We start from the raw sequence: 24,390 nt of genomic DNA on the forward strand, positions 1-24,390 counted from the left end.
TAGAACGACCTTTTATGAAACCATGCTGATTATGTATGATTACATGTTTGAGGTGGAAGGAAAGTACTTTGTGCAAAGCTAATTCAAAAAGCTTAGAGGTTGCACAAAGAAGAGAAATGGGGCGGTAGTTCGAAACATCAGATTTGTTTCCTGATTTGAAGACAGGGAAAACACGCGCCGTTTTCCACACGCGGAGAAAGGCACAATTTTTCAAACAGTTATTAAATATCGTGGTTAAAACAGGGACGAAGGTACTATTGAAGGCTTTTATTATGGCGGCTGGAATACCATCAGGTCCAGGGGACAAAGATGGTTTCAAACACTTAAGACTCTCACTTACTAACTTCTCGTCAAGAAGAACGGAATTATGTGCGCCAGCTGGAAGGCATACGGAATCGCAACGTGGAGATTTGTGCACGGAGGAAAAGTGTTGAGCAAAGGCGTCAGCGACATTCCGAATTTCATTCCCATGAGAGTCAACTAAGTGAATATGACTATCAGATTTATTCGAACGCTTGCGAACGTATCGCCAGAATTCAGTAGGACGATTAGAGGCACTATTCTCTAAATAATCAAGATAGGACTCATGATCCCGCTTGTATAATAATAATAATAATAATAATAATAATAATAATAATAATAATAATAATAATAATAATAATAATAATAATAATAATAATAATAATAATAATAATAATAATAATAATAATCAATCTTTATTTTTTCGGTGCCCAGGAACAACCCAAAGGTCTTGGTGCTGGTACACCATTCACACGCACAAAATGTACATTTATTTCACTACAAAGGAAGACACTCAGGGGAGGTAATGCAGCAGTCAAGGCGATAGAAAAAAAAGACACATAAACTAGGCGCGACAGCAAGCATGAAACAAAAAAGCGAGAACAAGGAAACAGCGAGAACAGCGGTAAATGAAAACAGCTAGAAGAGGCAACAGACATATAAATAACTAATAAAACAATAAACAAAGAGAATGAACACAAGAACGACCGATAACAGCCAAGTACAGCATATATCAAAATACAAACAAGAATAAAGCCAATACTAATATGAACGTATAAGAGATCTCTGAAATACAAGCTAGAAATACAATCATACACAATAAGAAATGTAATTAGTGAACGCGTTACAGACAATCAGGCGTGAGTACACAGTATTAAAGAAATAATATTAATGAAAACAAGTACACGTGATGTACAATTAAGGAGAGAAAAAAACAATATAATACCGGTGCAAACGCACAAGTGTAGTAAAGACAAAATGCATGAAAGGGGAAGTTATGTATGAGAAAAAGAGTGCTCAAAGTGGAACGTCACGGACATTCAATATAAAGGAAGGGAGAGAATTTTCGAATATATAAAGGTGAGGACAAAGAGAATTAAACAACTTTTGCATTCTGTCCAGAGGGGAGAGGGAGTGCAGGAGCGCAGAAACTTGAAATGGTCTGAATTCCCTTATGCTCTTTCGCGGTAACGGAAAAGGATACGCGCTAGGAGCTGAGGGCATAGAATGTGACCATGAAGAAGTTTATACAAGAAAATTATATCTGCCCTCACGCGACGGCAGCTAAGAGAAGGAAGCTGCAGTGAGTTACTCCGTCTGGGACGAGAGCTGGAAGTTTTGCAAGAAAACCGATGTTGAAATATGCGTAAAAACTTTAGCTGAACTCTGTCGATTTTTTCACAGTTCGACTGGCAAGTGCCGCTCCAAACAACAGACGCATATTCCAAAAGCGGCAAGCATATGGAGAGGTAGAGCTTTAAGAAAGGGAGTTCGGATCGAAACTCTCTCGAAAGCCTGCAGATGAAGCCGAGTGTACGCATAGCCCGTAGAGCAATGCGTTTTGTATGAGAGGAGAAGCTGAGGCTACGGTCGAAAAGTACGCCGAGGTCATTAATTTCATCAACCCTGGGCAGCGGCCTACCATTCACAGAATAAGAGTAGAGAAGACTGTGCGTTTTACGCGTAAATGAGACAACCTTGGTTTTAGATGAATTGAGAGTGAGCCCATTCCTCAAGCACCAATCAGAGAAGGCGGATATGTCCGATTGCAATGACAAGCAATCATGAAGAGTATGTATTGCCTTGAACATTTTTATATCGTCCGCATAAAGGAGAAACGAGGAGTTTTTGACCACGGAGGAAACGTCATTGATAAAAACAGAGAACAGAAGCGGGCCTAATACCGAGCCCTGAGGAACTCCGCTGGTTGGAGTGTAAACAAATGAGGTCTGTCCATTAACACTGACAAAGCAGGACCGATCAAGAAAATAGTTGCGTAAGAGGGCTACAATTGAAACGTCGATCTCAAGCAGCAGAAGCTTTTGAAGAAGTAATGAGTGAGTAATAATAATAATAATAATAATAATAATAATAATAATAATAATAATAATAATAATTGCTTTTTGGGGAAAGGAAATGGCGCAGTATCTGTCTCATATATCGTTGGACACCTGAACCGCGCCGTAAGGGAAGGGATAAAGGAGGGAGTGAAAGAAGAAAGGAAATCCCCAAACGCGATTTGTGCACGAGACAAGGCGTCGCGGCAGGCGGTGGCCGGACGCCATTGCGGGTATTGTGGCTAGGCGTTTGACCCGTTAGAACACCTCCGCGGGCCAGATGTGGCGTGCAACCTTTAGTTTAGAGACCCCTGGTCTAGAGAATTCATCGAAGCATATCAAACCAGACAAGCAGACGCTGGATTCACCAGTAATAGATATTTTGCTTTACATAAAAAACACTGCTTCTGATAGTCGTGCAAGAACATATCTGTTGAAGTTCCCATGTGATCTTTCTGTTTTTTACACTTCCTTTTACCCACGTGTGCGATTGCACTTCTCTTTTAGTGCGCGGTTTCTCAATACACACGTGCATGTTTCCTGCTTTAAGCTTGAGTTGAAAGTTCGGTACTGCATGCTCTCCTCTCTACCCAGCGTTTCGTCTCGCTATTACTAACATTCATCCGTTGCACACCGATGTTTCAGGGCCTCCTGTACTCCGACAGGTGCGTCGTGGTGCCGTACCGACTGCTGTCTAGAGTGTGTTCTGCAGAGACGGAAGTTGTGTAGAAAAAGTTTCGACGACTTAAATAAGCAAAACATGTGCTCGCAAAACGCCAAAACCATTGTTCTCCCTCATGCAGGTTTGAAGCGAGCGTCATGAGCAGGATGGCAGAGTGGGTTCGCTCGAGTAGTTCGCGGATTGAAACCTTTTGATTTGCCAGTAACAGGTTGAAGGAATCCCCCTAGTTCACCGCCACTTCTAGGAAGGCAGAAAAACTTCTTAGGCGCAAGGGAGGTGAACGTTTATTTAAATCTGTGCCGTAGTAAGCATGGGTGGCATCGAAAGGCACTACACGACAAATGCCTCTTCCGCTTACGTCCAATTCCATTTACCAGCCCTATCATGTGCATTCGTTGCCCCCCAAATCAAATCCAGGAAATGTTCGTCTAATTTTGCCATCTTCCTTTCATCGCGAAGCAAAGCTAAAGCCAATTAAATCATTCAGTACGACACGTTTCAGTGAGTAATGGGTTTTGTTGTTACTAATGCGTGGGGACTATTTGCGTAACAGAGCAGTGGTTCTTTTTATTTATTTTTTATTTATTACGCGTGGGCTCGCGCTCGTAACGTCGCTCAGTTGTATTTATTTTGTCATACAAATAGTACCTTTAGTGAATAAAAGAGAAAAATGAAGTACAGTGCTCTCCCAAGAACGCTGTGGCAAGGATTTTAGAACTGCCATAAAACCGACACGGACGAAGAAAGAGGCGCCTATAGGAGGAAGTTGCGCTGAATATTAGATTTAGCGCTGAAAAATTCAGAAGTGCTAGAATATTCATTTATAGCAACGGACATTCCTGCAACCAGTGCAAGTCTCAAAAGAGCCACCCAACAGACGATGTAAGCTGACAAAGCAGCCAGGACTTGGGAAAATGGACTTACTGCCATCTCGTGCGAATAGATAAGCACCGAAGAAAGTACACTTCTGGCAGACCCAAGAAACAAAAGAAAGTGGGCAGAGATACCTATGATTGTCTATGTGTGAGAAGGCGCAAGCGTGCCTGCTCACTTTGTGAAGGCAGTCGCGCGCACTACGGCGAGATGTAACCAGATGCCACGCAGCTGGCGATTCTACGTCTGCATGGCTAGTATGCGACGCCGCTACACCGCCGTACCCCTTCTGATCTGCGCGCTACTTTCGTAAAGCCAGTCGCCGTTCTGGCGCGACTCGCGCTCCGACTTAACGGTTTAGACGCGATAGCTTATGCGTTAATGCTCATATATAGCTGGCACAACGCGGCTGCACCGTGTACAGCGTAGGGAATGCCTCAGTTGAAGGTGCCGCGACATTCATAGATCACTGGGAGTCCCTATACCACTCCTGGCGCATTGGTGCAGCGATTAAGTGGTGCGCTACTGCCTTGGGACGGCAGGTGCTGCCGCTGGTGGAATTTGTGCGATCCACGTTGCTCTTCGCGAGCAGCCTCGCGCGGCCAGTTATTAATCTAACCGCAACTTGCCAGGTTACATGTGGGCACCATCTTTATGGGTACCATCGAGTGTCCCACACCCACGCGCGCACACAAGCATGCACGCACGCACGCGCATGCACTCACAAACACGCACACGCAAACACACACGCACACAAATGCACACACATTAGAATCGCTGGGATCCCAGTGTCTGTGTAGATCGCTGGGAGTTTTACTACAACTCATCGCGCCGTCGTGCAGCGGTTAAGCGATGCGCCCACTCCCCGCGATGGCAGGTGCTGCCACCGGTGCGGCTTGTGAGATCCAGGTTGCTCTCTCCGAGCTACCTTTCGGGGGCAGCGATTAATTTACCTCCCGACTGCCACGGTCTCGCCAGTGCTACTCACCGCCTGTTTACAGCAGGTTTTCCGAGGCCAGGATTCGGAAGAATTGGGGATAAGAGTTAGTGGAGAATATCTAGTAATCTGCGATCCGTTGATGACATTGCCTTAATGAGGCACTCAGGAGATGGACTTCAAAGCATGATAAATGAGTTAGACAGGAAGAGTAGAACGGTGGGTCTAAAAATTAACATGCAGGAAACCAAAGTAATGTTGAACAGTCTCGCAAGGGAACAGCAGCTCATAACTGGTAGCGTGGTGCTGGAAGTGGTGAGGTAATACGTCTACTAGGGCAGGTAGTGACCACTGATCCGGATCATGAGAGGGAAGTAACTAGAAGAATGAGAATGGGTGGAGCACATATGGCAGATTATCTCAGATAATGAATGACAGCTTACCAATATCCTTCAAGAGAAAAGTATACAGCAGCTGTGTCTTGCCGGTATTTACCTTTTGGGCAGTAGCGGGGAGGCTAACGAAAAGGGATCAGAGAAGCCTTGAACAACGAAACGTGCTATGGAAAGAAAAATTATAGGTCTAACATGAAGAGACCGAAAGCGGGCAGAGTGGGTGATGAAATAAACGCGCGTTAATGACACCCTAGTCGAGATCTTGAGGAAGAAATGGGGTTGGGCAGGCGATGTAACTCGAAGGCAGGATAACCGCTGGTCCTTAAGGGTAACGGAGTAGATTCCGAGATAATGCAAATGTAGGAGGGGGCGGGAGAATGTTAGGTGGGCGGATGATATTAAGAAGTTTTTGGGAATACGGTGGACGCAGCTGGCAAAGGATGGGGTTCATGGAGTGACATGGGTGAGGCCTTCGCCCTGCAGTGGGTGTAGTGAGGCTGCTGATGCTGATGATGAATACCAGGTGTGCAGGTTGAGATGACGTCACAAGATCACGTGACCTAGGTTGTCTACTTAGCTTGCTGCTCTGTGGATTTTTTCGCGAATTTTTTGCTCACGGTCAACGACACGGACGCCGTCGCCGGTTTTTCTGCGACACGGGGCCCTTAACGGTATCGCCTAAAACTCGATGTTAACTGAAATCATCGTTAGGAACTGTATGCAGTCAAGTCGAAACGGTAGAGTACGGAAGGGTAACGTGGATAGGCACCAAATCCAAACCTGGAAGCTAGAGTGCTAAGCAGCCCGGTCAAAAAGAACCAGATAAGAACTGAAACGCAGCAAAACCTGTGAGCGTAAGGAATTTATTTGACGAAGAAAATGAGCCTATGGAACACTCGTGTTTTTATTATTGTTGCTGCGGAAAGCTTCAGAAACGAATCGCTTCAATTCGTAATTCGCTCTTTGAAACTTGGGTGTTGATGGCGTTGAGGTGCCGTTTGATACCAAACTGTCCAGGTAGATGGCGGAGATGCTTGTAGGCGGCTCTGCCGCGTACGACAACACCGAGTGTTCCTGCTCGGGTTCAGACGGAGGTTCGGAGCAACCGCTGAACTATTTGCTCTCCTCCGCATCGTCACACGCCTGCGCATGTCTTGCGCTCTCGTCCTCACGGCGTTTGATCGTGCATTCACCCGCATCTCCGGCAAGAGTATCGACACTACGACACACATTCACCTCATCTTCTTGCCGTGCCTCTTGAAAAATTTATTTGTCCTGGTCGTCCCCAACCACTTGTTCTGTCGAGAATACTTCATCAGTAAGCCCCATCACCTCAAGCTGAATCGACTGGTCGTCTTCAACACCATTCCCTGCCAGTGGCTATTGTGTCTCCTGTTGCCTCTTCGTGTTTGGTTCTGGAGGCGCACTGCCGTGCGTGACCTCTTCCTGTGTTCCCGTGGTAAGCGAGGTGTCTTCTACATCAGTAGCCTGGATCGACAGACTGCAGTGCACTGGATGGCGCCACTGACCTTTAGGCGGCGATATCATATCGGTCGTTGATTCAGGGTCACCAGGGATGATGCAACGTGGGCCCACAGAGATGAAGTGTTCAGACTGTTCGTTGACGTTAAAGTTAATGAGATAGATGAAGGCATCTGCAATCTCCGAAGAACGTCCCAAACCTGCTATGTTCACTCCGGTGAGTGAGGCGGCAAGCATCACATGGTACGGGACAGCCGACCCCACGCCGACCTTCAAGCAGGCTGCATCCACAGTATGGGCGTTTGCGGGACCACTGGGCGCGGCAGGCGAAGTCACAGGCATCCATTTCGCCTCCACCTCCCGGCCGACGCACCATCTTCTTCCGCTCACGCTCACGCTCGTCGCGACCTGCAGCAGCTTAGTCCTTGCCACTTGCTCATCCATTGCTCTAACCGTTTGCGTACTCGGTTGGTCCGGCGCTGCCTCATCGCCACAGACGCCAAGTTCTTGCTCCAGGACTACAGCCTCTGCTTTGATCTTGTCCTCTGACTTGGCTTCGGCCGTGTGACCCGTTTCCTCGTTCGCGCCCGCGGCGTACATTTGCGCCGAGGCTTTGGCGCCGTCATTCAAATATGGGGTGCCGTGATACCTGGCGTCGCGCTTCATCTTCTCCAGCCGCCCGAACAGCCTGTCCGGGCACTGGGGGAGGCGCTCGAGGATGACCGCCAGCCTGCGAGAAACGGCGACGCCTGGGCGGCCACGGTTGTCGGCTCCGTGAGCTGCGCCGCGGACGGACTCGGGGCGCCTGAGGCGGACCTGGCGCAGGACCTCGGGATCTGGGATAGCGTCCACAAAAGCTTTAGTGCCGACTAGGGCCGTGGTGGCCAGTGGCGCACCCGGCAGCGACTACGACGCCAACCGCTGGACAGCCGCGGAGAGGTCCTGGTAGCTTTCCCCGGGCTCCTGCCGGCGAGCACGTAGGTACTTGTATTGGAGCCTGGGTTCGCCCGACCTTTAATGGTCGGCGAGGAGCACCGCGATGGAGTCGTACCGGCCAATATCCGCGCGGGGCACGTTCGGGAGCATCTCCGTCGCTCAGCCCCGAAGCTTAGCGAAGAGCATCACGGCTTTCCTCCGAGCGTCCCATCCCTGCGCCTCCGCAATGGTGTCCAGCTGGAGCTGGTAAGCCTCCCAAGGGGCATTGCCATCGAAAGTTGGTAACTCCGCCGCCATCACCAGTAGGCAGGCCGTATGTGACGCACCTGCGCCGTGCATTTTAATGGCCGCCATCTCAGATTCAAGAAACCGAAACTATTCCGCCTTTTCGTCCTCTGACGTCATACTCAACCTCTATCCACCATATTGGACCGTGACGTCATCATTGGCACGGGGCAAGTGCTTGTTTCTACAATACTATTGTAGATGGCGCGACACGTATCAATGCGAGATGCGAATTTTAATGGCCTCCATCTCGGATTCAAGAAACCGAAACTATTCCGCCTTTTTGTCGCCTGACGTCATACTCACGTAGTTCCACCTCTATCCACCATATTGGACCGTGACGTCATCATTGGCACGGGGCAGATGCTTGTTTATACAATACTATTGTAGATGGCGCTACTCGTATCAATGCGAGATGCGCTGCTTTCTAGTTACTGCCACAGATGGCGCTGTGATCTCAGGGTGGTAGCAGACCTCGCGAAATCTCGAAACGTGATGAGTAAGATCTAACGCTTTTAAAACAGCAAGCTACAGGGCGGCTTCAGGAGTGGCGCACTTTGCTAACTTATCGTCTTTTTCCTCATTAATATTACGTCATTTACTCGGAGTTGGATGTGTTAGAGCTCTGCCGTTATTGTTCCAATGATGCAAGAGAGCTGTACACGCGGATGCAATTTACTGCACCTGAGCTCGCGCGAAAGCGCAGCCCTTCTGTGTGAGCACCGAATTCACCACTGGAAAATGAAGGTCTTAAAAATGGCTGCGCGAGAAAGGAACCCCGGATAAAAATAGGGCTAATCGTTGTCACTTGCTTACCGTGCGGGAGGAGCGACGAGTTTAAGCTGCATTATTTTTACACACGTTATTGTAGCTTAGGCGCTGATAACAAAACTTATTTATTGGCTTTTGGATCTAGGCATGTTTCAGTATTGATAACTCCTGCATATTTCATGACTGCCTGTGTGCTTTGGCAGCATAATTTACCATTACATATAAACTTGGGCGCATAAGACGTCTCTCAAGCGTAGAAAAAGCAGCTCGAGTGATAGCCTCGGTGCTAAAACTTAGCGTTTCTCGAGGCGGCTCGACCAGATTCTGCCCATCCTACTAAGCCTCAGTGACTGTGTGGAAATACAAATAGCTAGGTAAGTGACCACTGCTCTCCGAAGCCATATCAGTATGCCTGACACCTAGGTGCTGGTTCCGGGGGTAGCCGTTTCAGGTGTGTGGCCATGCTGGATGCATACTCTCAATCGCACTAACTTGGAGGCAGTGTAGAACCTGCATTTTTTTACTTAAATTTCCGCCTTGTTTTTGCTTCGGAGCTAAGGCGCAATAGAAGTGAAGCAATGAAAGTACTATCCTGAGAAATTTTGCTCTATGTGAAACGTACATTATGTTTTCGGCTGAATTAGTTATTTCTTTATCTAATATATGACAGGCTGCAGGTCGTGAAGCCCAAGCAGGATTTGAATTCAAAGACAAAATATACAACGTTATCACTAATCTCCACGGAGAACTCTCGGACCGAAAGAATGGACTAAGCGACAGGTGTACCCATACAGACGCACATTTAATACACCCTACGTGACACACACACTAGAACACAAAACTAACAAAACTAACACAAAACACAAATAATAACAAACACACGACCCGGGAACACTGTTTACCAGCGTCTACTATTAGCGTTGTACTGTTAGTGGTCGGAGTTCGCGCTCACGGTTGGTTCGGTGCGGCTGCGGCATTGTATGGATCCAGTAGCCGGCGTCGAGGCGGCGTTCGACGTGCTTGGGCTGGCGTCGCTGGCGGCGTCGCTGGCTGCGTCGTATAAGCTCCCGGTCCAAGCGCCCGTGGAGGTGATGCCGGTGTTGTTGGCGTTGGGGGCACCACCCGGATGGGTGGCAACAGCGCTGGAGACACCCCTGGCCGTAGGAGGTGGTAGCGTCCTCCGTTGACTCCCCGGAACGGGCTCAGGCACGGCAGGAAGTCCACGACGCGAAGCCACAGAACGCGAGCTCACCGAAGCAGTAGCCGGTGTCGCTCTCTTCCAGCCGAAGCGTCCCTGACCCGCTGGAGCCTCGAGCTTCTCTGTTCTTCCCCCACCCCCGTGCCTCGCTCTCCCTCGCCCTTTTATAGCCTTGGCGTTAGTCCACGTAAGCCTTGTCGTCGTCTTCTCCTTCTCTTCACCAATCATCTCTCTCCACCTCAACGATGCTTCTCCACCAATCATCTCTCTCCACCTCACCGAATGCTTCTTCATCTTCTTTATTCTTCGGTTAATCCACGTCGTCTTCTTCATACGTTTTTCGTTCGTAATTTTATTTTGGACTCTTTATTATATTTGACAAACGTTAAACTGCAAACCAAAATTCAAGAAAAATGTGAGCAGCAGGAAATTACTGATGAAACAACACAGAAAACTAAACATTGCCACTTATAAGGTCAAGAGAGTGTATGCAATAAGCCGGCAAACTGTTCCAACCAGTGATTGTTGTCTTAAATGCATGCATCAGGACATAACGTTACAGAATCTGGGAGTTTTATTCATCCGATGTGAAAATAGGGAGCCATTTTCTAACAGAAAAAATAAAACGTGCCCTACTGGAAGTAAGGGGCTAAAAAGATTTTACATTATCTGGTTGCTCTGCCGGAAACGTACTAAATGTGAATGTTTTAGAATGCAGATGGAGATATAACCACGATTTATTTTATTTGGGAGCTAAGGCGGTAAAATGTGCGCAAAACAAAGAAGCAGTATCATGGTTTATTAATGCTTGGAAACAGTTATCCGGTGTAAACAAGCAATTCTACAGTGGTAATTAACAAGTCTATGTTGTGAAGCGATCGACATTTAGAAGAGGCTGATGAATGAAAATTCTCATCTGTACTTAACCTTCTCTTTGGGTGAACACTCCGTCTCCGGTACAACGACCATGTCAGCTGTTTAAAGCACAACGGATGCCAAATGGCTTTTATTGTAATAAATTGAGCCGTTAACGGCCTGGCCCCAGGGATCGCTTCTAATTTTAGTCTCACATTATTTTCTCTGTACGCCCTCTCAGGCTATTACATAGTGAGTGGGTTACGCATAAAGAAATATTACCAATAGAAGTAATTTCATAAAGATTTGTGCAGTTACAGCATCGATAAATGCTGGTTGGTATGTCACGGCACGCGATGTCGTCTGGAAGGGCATTCAATTCCAGAAGTGTTTGCGGGAAAGAGGAAGCTGTGAACATCGTACTACGAGCAAGGTGTAAAGCAATTTGAAGGGTATATATTTTGGGCTTGTTGGTTCGTGATTCAGGGGAAGAACGTGGCGCAAGAAAAGGCATGTACTTAGAGAGACGGATACACTGCGCTGGTGTGTGCCCGTCTATTTCAGGCCTCATTTTTTTGCACTACTATTTTTCCCAGGTTATCTGAAGCGCATGCGCAGAGCGGAAAGAATGAACAATATGAGATGCTAGGTTTAGCGTGCAGCACCAATTTACTCGACTGCAGCACTAATTTAAGCCGCAAAGCTTTTGTGACGCAACTTCAGGAACAGGGAATCATAAGCCACAGGCTGCGTAGCCTGAACCCGAGGTGATTCATCATCGGCGGATATAATTTGTTTTCGCGATGGCTCTCACCGGACAAATCCGTCTAGATCGTGTATTGCCATAGTCTGGCTATGTCCTCCAAATTACAAACACTCCCCGTAACCGGGTGATATTCACAGTAGATTGTTCCTATCGGGTGAAAGGTGCACGTGAGGTGGTTTTAAACGGCACATTTTCGGAACGTACAGAGTTTGCTTCTACGTGCGACTGTACGGAAAAACATTTAATGAAAAAAAAGACCAATATTACCAAAGAAACTTCTTGCTTACTGTTCAACAGCAATACCGGTCTGCCTTGTAATGGCGGTCTGGTAGCATTAAAAACCGCATCGGGAAAATAAAGTGTTGACGGTTATAAAACCTGCCCATTGGTTGGAAGGAAGCGATGTCATCAGGCCGGTGACGTTATCAGACCGGAAGCGATGTCACTTCCACTAAAGGCATCAACAGCTTTTCATGTCACCATCGCGGTCGTGATGGTGGTTATGGCGCTCGGCTGCTTACCCGAAAGACGCGGGTTTGATCCTGGCTGTGGCGGACGGATTCCGGTGAAGGAGAAATTCTAGAGGCCCGTTTACTGTGTGATGTCAGTGCTTGTCAAAGAATATCAGACGGTCGAAATTATCCCGTAAAGTTCGAAGCCTTTAAGGTAATAAAATGAAATGAAATCCCCTTTTGCAACGCCACATAGGTCTCAGCAGAATTGAAGGCGCTTAATGATAACAATATCTTTAAGCGGGGCTAGTTGGTGTGTTACTTGAAACCAGCGCAACGTTAGTACTAGGCACCTAACATGGCCACCTTTTGGTGCGGAAAAGTTGCATGTCGTGAGCAATGCACTCATCGCCTTCAGGCACCATGTTAATGCGAAAGCGCCAAGAAGCTCGTGATGAGGAAAAGCCGGCGTCACCACACTCTAAAGGCCGGAATACGTGCGACGTTTTTTCGACGAATTCCGCGCGGCAGCAACCGTCGCGGCGGCGCGACACCCGGCTGGAGGAACATTGAGCGTACAAGAGGCGGCGCGCCGCCCTGCATCCCTCGACGCCAAAGCAAATGCGATCAAGTGGCAGATACCACCACTGAGCGAGGAGGTCTTTGAGAGCTGCGACGCTGACCCGCCTGTTAAAATCGCAAACGTGTTCATTAGGACAACACTGTATTAATTTAGCACGCGTGCGTTAGTATCTATAAAGATTAGCGTTCATGAAATGCGTGAAGTCGCATACCTTGGGATGCCCGCTGTTATGCCCGAGTACGCATTCCGCTGGCATCCGCGGAAGCCAGGGAAGCCAACAGAATTTGGCCCCGCGAAATCCTACGCCCCCGCTTGCAAGCGCCGGCTCGAGACTCAACCAACGCTTCATCGGCAGCCCTTTCCCGGTCGCAAACTTTGAACAGCCGAGCCCCTCTCGTCCAATCGTCAGATTCAAACGGTGGACAGTGGCGTAACCTGATTGGAGGGTTTGAGCGGCTGGCTGTTGCAACAGTCGCCGGAGGATATAAAAACCGAGACGCGCTGCACGGCAGCAGCAGACTAGAGAAGACGGGGAGCCGACGGAGACGCAGAGCGAGAGACTCTCCCGGGTCATCGCCGCGCTCCTTTTGTGCGAGCGAACTATGTAACGCCATGTGCCAACTATGTAACGCCTCTGTATATAATGTAAGTTTCGCTGACTTACCTTCGCCTTGACCGTTTTATCGCTCAGCTCTGCGCTACAGTGGCAGCAGGCTGGGAGGCGCCAGTCGCAACAGTGGTGACAGGCTGGGATGCCCAGTCTTAAGACCGCTCAGCCGCCGATGCCAGCGATGCAGTTTTCGTCGACGCCTTTCGTTTCAGGGAGAAAACACGAGCATTTCGATCCAAGATCAGATCGTGTTCGCTCAAATAAGCGACATCTCATGCTTCATGAAATGTTTTTTCACGATAATAACAGTTGCGTGCCAAAGTCACTGCGTATCTCGTCGGCCGTGACCGCCATGTTTGCGGCGCAGGAGCGAGCAGTCAAACCGGAAAAGCTGGCTTTCCGCGCTGCTATTGGCCGCATCAGTTCTGCTTCCGGTCTCGCCGGACACCGCGCGTCAGATATCTTGCGAGTCTTGACCGGCCTCAGCGGGCGTTTTTCGCGACGCCGGCAGTGGAGTGCGCGCCATCGGGTGAAGATCGCCGTCTTGCTGCGTAAAAGCGCTCCATGTATGAACGCGATAGCGTTATTACATAGAAGCGCTTGTCCCGAGACCATGGCAATGGTTGCTACATGGCACGGTCATAAGGGCATAGAGTGAAAGCGCGTGCTGTCTGTTTAGAATGCCAGATGAACTACACTTCAACGTTAAGGATCCGGCGAGCCCGGCTGGCTTAGCCTGCGTTGGCTCTTGGCTATTTCCTCAATTTTGTGGCATTACCATAGGCGTCGACAGCATAGCTCTTCGGGCTAGGCCAGCCTACAGTTCTTTTTAAATAGCTCCAATATTACAGTTTCTGCATGTCCGAGTTTTGCGAAGGCCGCCGTGGTTAAACAGAACACGTTTTCCCAAAACATGGGGGTTTATGACCGACCGGAGAGCAGTTTTTATTCGTGTTGTCCATGGCTGCTGCTGCACAAAAAATCAATGCCTGCTTTTCGTGGCAGCAGAAAGCGTTGCAACGGGCAATAATCAATGGAAAAAACCTTCTAGGTAGCTATTGTTCCCGGAATTAATTCCAAACTGTCAAGTGTCGGCCTTGTGTGGGAACGAGTGAGAGCATTTTTTATACAAAGATAGACGTTGAAGAAGATGTTGCGTCGTGACGGGATACCAAGGTGGTTGCCTATTTCCAAGAAAAGAGGAAACTATTTGCAATTACTGCCACAAGCGCACGGGTCCTTTAATGTGGCAATAATAAAGGACGTCTTCCTTGTCATGCTTAACCGCGTGCAGTAGGTGCTTCGACAATGCCGAGAGAGCTTGCTTAGAAATCAGTTTATACCCATTCAGGTACAGGCGTTGTCTGTCATGTAAAAAGACTGCACCAAGGTTAGCTTGAAATTAGGCGACTGAGGTTGATCGATAGGGGAATAATTGCACCGACAGATCTTATGAGCCGCTGCTTGAAGTCAGTGGCAGAAACGTGTCGACCTCCTCTCATAATTGTGTAGATATCAACTAAAACTTACATTTGCATATCGTGTTCTATTTTCGAACAAACGAAATTTTGGTTGTAAATTACTGAAAAGGGCTCTTGCATCGCCCTCACCCATCGCATATATTTGCAACCGCGCAAGAGGGCATTTGGCTTCCGCAGTAGTGCTTCAAATAAACAGGCTCCAGAGGACGTTTATAGAATCAGTGTTAACTTAAGGACATCGGCGCTGTGTACACCACGATATTTTGTCTTCTCTGTCCTCATACTTTCGCTTGTTATCTATTCCTCCCCGCTGGCCTCTCTGCAAGGGTTGCCAGCAAGGTACTTCCGGTTAGCTTCCCTGCCTTTTCACTGCTCTCTCGTGCCACGCCGTCATTTGACGGGGCCCTTTTTATCATTCGCTCTTCGCCGCGAGCAGCATAGCCAGCATGTGCGTACGCTCACCCAAAGAATGTTTGTCATCAGAGAGACAAATTTTTTCCCTCTCAATTTCAGATTCATCAGCATCATTGTTTAGAGGCAGTGGGTAAGGGTGGTTAGTCTCGGTTTATGGCAGGATGTTTTCGGAAGGAGTCACGCACATAAAAGTTTTGTAAATGAGGGCGGCGTCGGGCTCTCCCATGCATTTCTTCCTTTTCGGGTCGGATCGGTAGGCACTTGTGGTCCATTTCATTGGCAAGATGCCTGAAATAGCAGTGCAAGTCTTGCGGGACTTTTAAGAATAAGCTTTTCGGTCAGATTTCGCAGGTCCCTTATGGATAGCACGATAGTGCCAGGTTTTATCATGTGTGCCTGCAGCCTTCCCCCGGACAAAGCCAACTCGTACATTACACATTTTATTTTATTCAGTATACCCTCAAGGGCCACACTAGCACAAATACATAAAAGGCAAACAGAAATGAAGATGAACTCCACAAGACAAATAAAAGCGCAAGCATATTCATAGAAGAAAATAAGAATGGATCTTTCCCGAAGAAAAAAAATGATAAACAGAAATAACTGAAAAAAGGCATGAAATGATGCACGATAATAACAAAAATAAAAATAAAAATAGGGACACAGATCAAAAACGTGAAGAAAAATATTAAACATCAATAGTAAGGCGCATTACAGGCAGGGAAAGATGGTTAAGAAGCAAAGATAAAAACCCTACATGGCATTGAATGAAAGAAAAAGGTCTTGGAATTTAGATACAATAGTTTCAGTTGCAATACGTGAAGGTTAGCCGTTCGAATGTTTGACCATGCGGGGAATGAATGAACTCGCAAAATAATAAGTGCGACAGATGACGCGTTTAACTTTGCATGGAAGAATGACAGTTGCGGGCTCAAGAAAGCCCTCACGAAGAGGTGGAAGATGACACAGCTTATGAAAAAGGCTTAATCGGGCTATATTGCGGCGGTTCACTATGTCTTCCAACATAGCGCGGTTTTTAGCAGTGTCGCACAGCGCGAATATTCAGAGACGATGAAGAACAAAGCACGGTCTTGCAAAGCTTGGTCAGGATCTGAAATAGCGGACGCAAATTGAAGTTTCGGACGTATTAGCGTTAGGTATGCAAGTCTTTTAACGTGAATAGGGGACTGTTTAGAGGTAGGCTTTATGAATCCCAGCGTGCGGTTAGCAGAAGCCAGAGTTAGATTATTGTATTGGTTTCATGACAAATCAGACTGAAGGTGACAAGCAAGGCCCTTATCTGAAGTAGTAAGTTCAAAAGCGGTGTTACTAAGGAAATAACTGGTGGATGCGCGGGAGCGGCACGTGAAAGGCATAGTTTTGCTTCAGATACATCGAGGGACATTAACCAGCAAGAACTCCAATACGTTATTGCGTCGAGGTCCGATTGTAAAGCTTTCCAGTCGATTTGGGTAGTTATGTTGCGGCAGATTGTGTGATGTTCCTCAAGATAATTAACGATTTCAAGACGCGCTTCAAAAGTATTTAGATTAGACATTGCTTGTTAAGAAGATTGGACCATAATTGAGGGGCGAAGTGTGATCACCAGTTTTAAATGTTGGAATTACTTTTGCTGTGCGCCAGTCACGAGGGGCTTTAGACGTGGATAGAGACTGATCCAAAATCGCTGTTATCATGGGACTTGTACACATCAGGAACATTTCATTGAGGGGGTATTATGCCATCTTCGCACTGTGCATACGCACCTTACACACAACTTTATCCTGACAGAACCATAGAAACTTACATGTGAAGCAATCAGAGATGTGCTCACCACAAACCGCATTTTGTGTTAATGTACTAAACTGTATAGAATAAGGAAAAAGCATTTCGCGCAATTTTATATTGAAAACATTCCGTGGCACCCTAGGTTACTCCTTGAAGAGAAAACACTAGATGACATTTCCTGAGCTTTTACGTTTTCAAAGGATTCAAAACTTCTGAGCGAATTTTGAGATGATTAATCGTGTCAGTTCTTTCCTGCAATGCAGACACATTAACCTTGCGTTTGGAGCATGATGGCCTTAGTTGCCCATATGCCGTAAAACCCAACACAACGCACATTACACATGTGTGCATTGTAAAGAGCATTAAGGGCGTGACACAGTCCTGTGCACAAAACGGAGTTTTACGAAAAAGTAGAGAGCGATATGAAATCCAATAATTTGTAAATTGCGCTGCATTACTGCGCGCATCTCTACATAGACGATCAAAAGCTGTGGACTCGCAGTTTTAGCGGAACATGTGGTCGATTTCTCGCGCCCGCCATATGAAAAGAGAAAGAACAATGGGTGTCAGTTGGCATACTCTCTTTAACTGAGAAGGAGATCGTTAGAGTTGACTTCACTGCAATGCCAAAATGAACTTGGATACAGATAGGGGAGCGCAGCAGTTCCGCCAGCTGCTTTTCCCTGCTGATCTGTTCTTTTTGAATACGTTATCGGCTCTTGGCGATTTTTTTTTGCGCCGGGAGGAGCAGGGTTGATAGAGCTGACACATGCTAGGTAGGTCACTGCCTACTGCGGTACCGAAGCCCCCGACTGTTTCCGGTCAGTACCTGTGGTGTTCAACGCGAGGAACTTTCGTTTTTTTCCAGTATATAATCATTTGCCGTGTATATTCCAAAATGCAACAGTGTGGGTTGCGAGGGATGCCATAGTGGAGCGCTCAGGTTTGGTATTCGTCACCAGGAACATGCCATGACATTGCAGAGCACACGGCTGTTTTTGCAATTAACTCCCTTCCAGTGCCGGGCGGCACGGGCAGAAATCTAGAATGCAACGTTGTTCTGTGTTTTAGAATGCCCTAGTCACTCAGCTATCAATTATGTTGTCACGCTCTCCTCGCGGACGCCGGAAAACTTACCCGCGCCATCCTCGATGAAAGCCAGCAATCGTAGCAAAATGACAATGTTGCAGTCACCGTTTTCTAGGTCGCAGCTGTGTTGTGTGTTAGCGTTTGTCGTTGATCGTCGCCTTCACTCTTAGCCAAAATAAGGCCCCTTGGGAGCAATAGCAGCCGTTAGTCCCCGTGAGCAGCGGGAAAGGAGCAACTGCGACCGCGTGCGTGCCGTGTGCAGACTTCACGGACCAAATGACTAGTCCATGGCCTGAACAGGACTAACGGAAGGACGAATGATAGAATTTGCTCCATCTGCTTCGCCGTTACTCGTCAAACATGGCGGCGCCCCTAAAAGCAGGACCCCTCGCTTCACACTGATTTTGTCGTTGTTACTGCATTTTGAGGGCATTCACTAAAGACAAACGAGGCACAGGTTTTTCGCTTCGTCTCATTTTCCTAAAACAAAACGTACGAGTGATAAATTTGCTTTATTTTTCATATAGGCTGACGATTCAGCCGCTCCTAGGCTTAAGAGGTGCGTCGGTTTGTTGACCAAAATGTTTGCCGTCCTAACAACGAGATGGCGCCACTAGTCAGCACTTATCGTACTCTGCATATACATCTGTGTTTCCAAGCTAAAAGAGGGATTGTGAGATATGGCGTAAAGTGCCGCAAAATACCGGCGTTTATCGTATGGAAACCCGCATACGCAAATGGTACATCGACAGCGTCGCTTTATACTCTTTTCTAATCATATGTGTGTACGGCAAGAGCGGCGAGGTGATGGCTGGGAAGTGTGAACGAGGCAGCATCTCGGCGGAGGCGGCGGATTTCGCTCGCTCTCGCCGCCGAATGCCCAATTGTAATGAGCCATAACGCCAGTGACAGCACCGCCGCTGTCCTTGCCGAAGACGATGGACTGTTTTGCGTAAGAAAAAGGCTTCGTAGAATCGAAGCGGCTGGCAGCTGGGAAAGTTGATAAACAACTACTACGAGCTTCAATACGTATCGAATGTGAGTTGAAAGGCTGAGCGTTAATCGAGCATAAGTAGTTTCATTTCGTTGCCGTTTGTTTACGAGCATGGCTGATGCTGCGTAAGTACAGCCGACACTTAACGAAATGATGAGCGGCAAATATTCTATCCCCAACGCCGCTGCCCGTCAGTAAAAAAAAAAACGATGTGAACCACGGCCTTCTGTATTAGTTTTAAACAGGCCGCTATAAGCAGACGCCTGTTGCTACATATTGCCTATTGCAGATGCCTGTTGCTGTGTGTTAATTTATGCTTCCTTTCTTGTTCTAATAAGTGGTAGTGGTTTGTGTAAGTGTTATATGTAAAAGTGCTTTCGTCCGGACAATCTCGCTCTAATTTGCGCTGGAAATCGCGCTTCGGTTGCATTTTTTCTTGAAAAGGCTGCTCTCGGGGACTAACTGTTGCACCCTTTTCCTAGGGGACCAAGAGTTGCACACTTTGCAGTTGATCCCGGAAAGGACTAATGGTTGTGGGAAATCAGTCGGCCCCCAAAGAGACTGACCTGGGCCTGTTTCTGCTGCTGTAGAGTCGCTCAGCTGCTGCACCGACCGAGTCGGGTGACTGCTTCCCTTTTAGTCCTTTTTTGGCTTAGAGTGTTGCTGCCATCATATTGATGAGGCTATACTGAGCGGCACAGAATGATGGCCAGCCGTAAACGGCCACTAGTTCAGCGGCCCACATGCTCCTGCAGCGGCCCACATGCTCCTGCAGCGGCCCACATGCTCCTAATTATTTGTTGCTTTCGAAGTAGTAGTTCGCAGCGCTGTAGTTAGCAGCAGCTATCAGTCCGTGTTCTTCATTTCCCGCTCTCGCTTAAAGTGGGAATGAGAACAAACAGGACTCGACCTGTACTGGTAGCGTAAGAAGTTCTAATGACATAGGCGCTACTTTCACGGAAAACGCTGCTTTCACAACCTAGAAAAAGTAAAAAAAAATTAAATGCATGTGTCGACATCGTCGGCTGTTTATTGAAGCGAACGGCGGTGAATGATGACCACGAGTTTAAGTCGCATGACTGGAATTGTTTACATACAAGTTTCTCGGCACAATAAAAGCATTTTTTGCTGTCGGAAAAAACATCAACAGAGTAACAAACAGGCATACAATCTATTGTTACTGAGAACAATACCTCTATGGAGTTTCTTCACTGTCCCTTTAAGATATGGCGATAAAAGTGCAACTCTAATATATGTTGCATAAGACGTTGGTCTTGAAGTCGTCACAGGCGACAGCGCTGAATTTTAACGCGAGAGCGTTAAAGTGTACGTTCGGCGGCCACCCCGGGGGTGTAAGAACTAAATTCCGTTTAGCGGCAACTTTTATGGAGTGAAAACCAAATTTCAGCTGGTGGACGACGCTGTGATGTCACAGGCTCGACCCATTGACGAGGGGCATGACATGAGATGTAAAAATAGATGGACACATGAAAATGGGAAAAGAATAATACATGAGTGGTGGTGGTAAATACTTTATTTTTGTCAAAATTCATTCAAAGGTGCTCTTTCGTAAATCGAGTGCGGTCTTCATTGCGCTTTTCTTCTTTCCCTGCTTCACTGCTGGTCGTGTGATGTAGCCAGGAGTCCTTGGTACTCGGCGCATTCCAAAGCTCGGCTCACGGCCCAGAATCGGGTCTTCGGGTTGGAGCTGAGCCCCGCAACCTCCCACTCTTCGCGGTTCGAGAGCTGCAGGTCCATCGGCGGTGTGTCCCGTGGACATTCATGCAGTATATGTGCTAAGTCGGCCCTATCTTGACCACATAGCTAACACTGGGGCGAGAATACTCATGGGTAAATCGTGGAGTTTTTATAAGGGTTAGGGAAAGTGGTTGTATGGAGTTGTCTCCAGACCACCTGCTGAGGTTTGGTCATAGACTTATTGGGGAATGGGTATTTAAGTCCATTATTACGATAGTGCACAGTTATGTCATGATACCTGACCATGCGCTAACTGGTCGACCTCAGGTTCGGGCAGGCCACAGCCCGGTTGACGAATCCTCGGGCAAAATCGTGGGCTTCGTTCCCCGGGTGGGACGAGTGCGCTGACACCCATATAATTTGAATCTAGTGGCTAGGTGCTAGATTGGACTGTCTCTCAAGAATAGACATTGTGGCAGCGTGGACTCTGCCTTTCGCAAAATTTCGCACGGCTGTCTTGGAGTCGCTTAGAATATATTCAGCTTCCGTTGAGGCGATGGCCAGAGCGTTAGCCGCCTCCTCGGCCTCCTCCGCGTGCTTCACCTTAACAGTAGCCGCTGCAAGGGGGTTGCCCGAGTTGCCGCCTATCCCTATCGCGAAAGCCGCTTTCTGGTCAAGATACTCCGCGACATCGACGTAGACTGTCTCCTGAGCTGAGAATAGTTCTTGTGCAGTGCTTTTGCCCGCACATTCCACCTTGCTGCGTGGTGTTCAGGGTGCATGTCTTTGGGGATGGGATTAATATAGAGCTGTTTGTGTATATCGGTGGGGAGCTGGCATACGGGACATTGTGTGGACTCGTAACCAATCTTCAATTCTCGCAGTATACTTCTTCCCTCTGGGGTTCTTGATAGAGGATCGTACTGAGCCACGCGATGGGCTTCCACCAGTTCTGTCGTCGTATTGCGTATCCCTAGCTGTAGAAGTCTCTCAGTGGGTGTACACTTGGAGACATGAAAGGCGGATTTGTAGGTTTGCCTGATGAGGCACTTAACTTTGTCCTTTTCTGATTGATGAAGATGTAAGTAAGGCATAGAGTAGACGATACGACTCAGGACGAAGCCTTGAACCAAACTCCTGAGGTCTGCCTCCTTCATACCCTTGTGCTTGTTCGCAATACGCCTGATTAATCTGTTTGCCTGGTTGACGCAGCCAATGAGTTTGTTTAGAGTGACGGTATTCTTACCGTTGTTTTGAATGTGCATACCTAGAACACTGTGAGGCGTTCCTCGAACTTGTTAGCGAAGGCTTGGAAGAGGGGAGCTAATCTCTCCTCAAGGGAGTCGGTTTCCGTTTCCTTAACTGCTGAGAGTGTCGTCTTTTTCGCAGGAGGGCTGCGTTACGGAGATGATGCAGGGGAAGACGACACTTCCGAGGCTGAAAAGGGTTCCTCTGTTGATATCGGAACTGCACTGGAGCACCCCGCATCCGGGGAGAACTCGAGCGGTTCCCCCTAATCATGCGGAGCTCGGCGTATACTGCGTCTACGCTAGCCTTAAGCTCCCTATTCTCATCTCTTAAGACCTGCAGCTCCGAATCCAGAGATGTACTTTGTTTAGATTGGGAGGCCACGTGTGCCCAGCTCACCTTCTTGTCTCTCGACCTGCCGGCAGCTGGTCCTCCCTGTCTCCCTCTTTCTTCTTGAAGTGGTGGAGTGACGTGGATCGGCTCCTGCTCCTTCGGTAGCCACTGTTTGGAGTCTGGTTCTGGTGGCTGGAGTTGGATCTTGATCTTCTCCGGGAGTGGTGTCTACCCGACAAGGATCCTTGATCGTCCTCACGGAACAGCTCATCTTGGTCTGGCTCTTTCCCGTGCTGGGCTTAGGACGTATGAAGCGGTACTTGCATTTCTTGTTCCCCGTGAGGTGGGAGCAGCTGCAGATGATGCAGTTCGGCGTGCAGTCCAGGTCTTCTTTCGGAGAGTGCTTTTCCCCGCATCGTTGACAGAGATTCGTATTTGCTTTCGGGCAGACGTCGGTGTGATGACCGGTGTTACGACAGTTGAAACACGACTCAACTTTGCTGTAGAATGGGTAGCAGATGTACATGCCTCCTCGGAAGCACGGAGACCGGGGTACCTTGGTTCCCGTGAAGGTTATGAGGATCGAGTTGGTCATTCCTAGCTGCCGGGCGTCCATGATCGGAAAGGTCAGATTGAAGGGGATCAGGCCATCAATGATCTATCTCTCTGTAGTTTTCACCGCTGTGTGCTTGGTAGATGATTCCTCAGACGGAGTCGTCCGGGGGTGGGAGGTAGGCGCTCATCTCGAAGGTCTGGTCTTCGAGTTGCAGATGCTTCAGGGCGACATACTTCTTTGCTCTGGTATCCACCGTAGTACTAATTATGAACGTATTGTTGACTGCATTAACACGAAGACGGTCTGTCTTAAATGCCTCTTGGTAGTTGAGGCCGAGTCCTCGGCGTACGGCGGTGAAGATGGTCGGCGTCCCGACCGCGCGGAGGCTAAGTACGCCACGTGGCCTCACCACAACCTTGTAGTCATCGACGGGAAGCCGTGGCAGCAGCGGCAGCTGTTTTCTGGGCGGTTGGCGTTGCAGTTCCGACTTCTTGACGGATGAGTTGGCGGCAGCGCCGCCAGATTGCTTTACATGAGAAATACATAAGAAATGAAAAGAAATGAAACAATATAAATAAATAAATAATGAAAAAGTAAGTTTTGAAGTACGAAAATAAAATAAAAGTAAAGTAAAATGAACAGTGTCCGCATCTGCGAAGTTTGAGGCAATGACCCCAGGGCACTGAAGGGACCCATGCATTAACGAAAAAAATTTAAAAATTAAAACATATTAATCCCGAGCTAGTGCGGTAGAAACGTCCCTTCAGCAGCGATAAGTAATAGGCTGCTATACGAAGTGCTTGAAGCCTAAGCCCTGCCTTCTGCTTCTGCAACGGTAGGAGAGACGGAATCAAAACACACTTCGTGCACGTGCATAACCGCAATCCAAGTGACTTTTTTAATTTGAGGCGTAAGCACTTCTTGGCTCATGACAGGCCTTGACGGAAGTTGTCTGCGAGAACTGTCCATCATAAGTTGTACGGTAAATAAAATAAAATGTTAAATTTGATTAAGCACGGGTTCATACGCAACATATATGTAATGAAATAAAAAAATCAAAACAGTAAATAAAATAAAAATAGAATAAAAACAACTGAACATAATTATAAATACAAAACAAAGCGAAAATAATAAAAATAAACACAACAAAAAGAAAAACAAGAATAACAATAATTAAAAATGAAGGGAGAAGCAGAAGGCGGAAAGGCTTTCGAATTTACGCGCTTCAGCAGACAAGTAACTTTTTGCCGAAAATCTGATACGCCTGTTTTTATTTACTGAGCGTAGTACTTATCCAGTCAGCCAACCGCCGCGACGGCTCAGTAGTTATGGTGCTTGGCTGCTGGCGCGAATGACGCGTGTTCGATCACGGCCGCGGCGGTAGCATTTCGGTGGTGGCGAAATGCTAGAGGCCTGTGTTCTGTGCGATCTCGGTGCGTGTTAAAGAACCCAGGGCGTTCGCATTATCCCCAGCCCTCCAATGCGGCGTTCCTCATAGCCTTAGTCGCTTTGGTAGGTTAAACCCCATAAACCTTATCTCGTCAGCCAATTTTTTTCAGCCGAATGGAAAGAAAGATGGAAACTTAAAAGGTCCAAAAAGAGCAGTG

General features: G+C 47.7%; 1 protein-coding gene across 3 annotated transcripts in view; it reads left to right on the plus strand.

Annotated features, from left to right (window-relative positions):
- LOC144121890 (monocarboxylate transporter 13-like) overlaps positions 1 to 24,390 on the plus strand; it is a 149,153-nt gene that overhangs the window by 50,584 nt on the left and 74,179 nt on the right. The window contains exons 2-3 of one of the 3 annotated variants that reach the window (XM_077655315.1): positions 19,431 to 19,569; positions 20,586 to 20,741. The exons of 1 other annotated variant lie outside the window; for it this stretch is intronic. The gene's annotated coding sequence lies outside the window, so the exon portion shown is untranslated. The remainder of the gene's footprint in view (positions 1 to 19,430; positions 19,570 to 20,585; positions 20,742 to 24,390) is intronic. One more of the 3 variants, XM_077655314.1, reaches the window with a different exon arrangement.

This window comes from Amblyomma americanum, chromosome 2, assembly GCF_052857255.1.
Source record: "Amblyomma americanum isolate KBUSLIRL-KWMA chromosome 2, ASM5285725v1, whole genome shotgun sequence".
Classification (NCBI taxonomy): domain Eukaryota; kingdom Metazoa; phylum Arthropoda; class Arachnida; order Ixodida; family Ixodidae; genus Amblyomma; species Amblyomma americanum.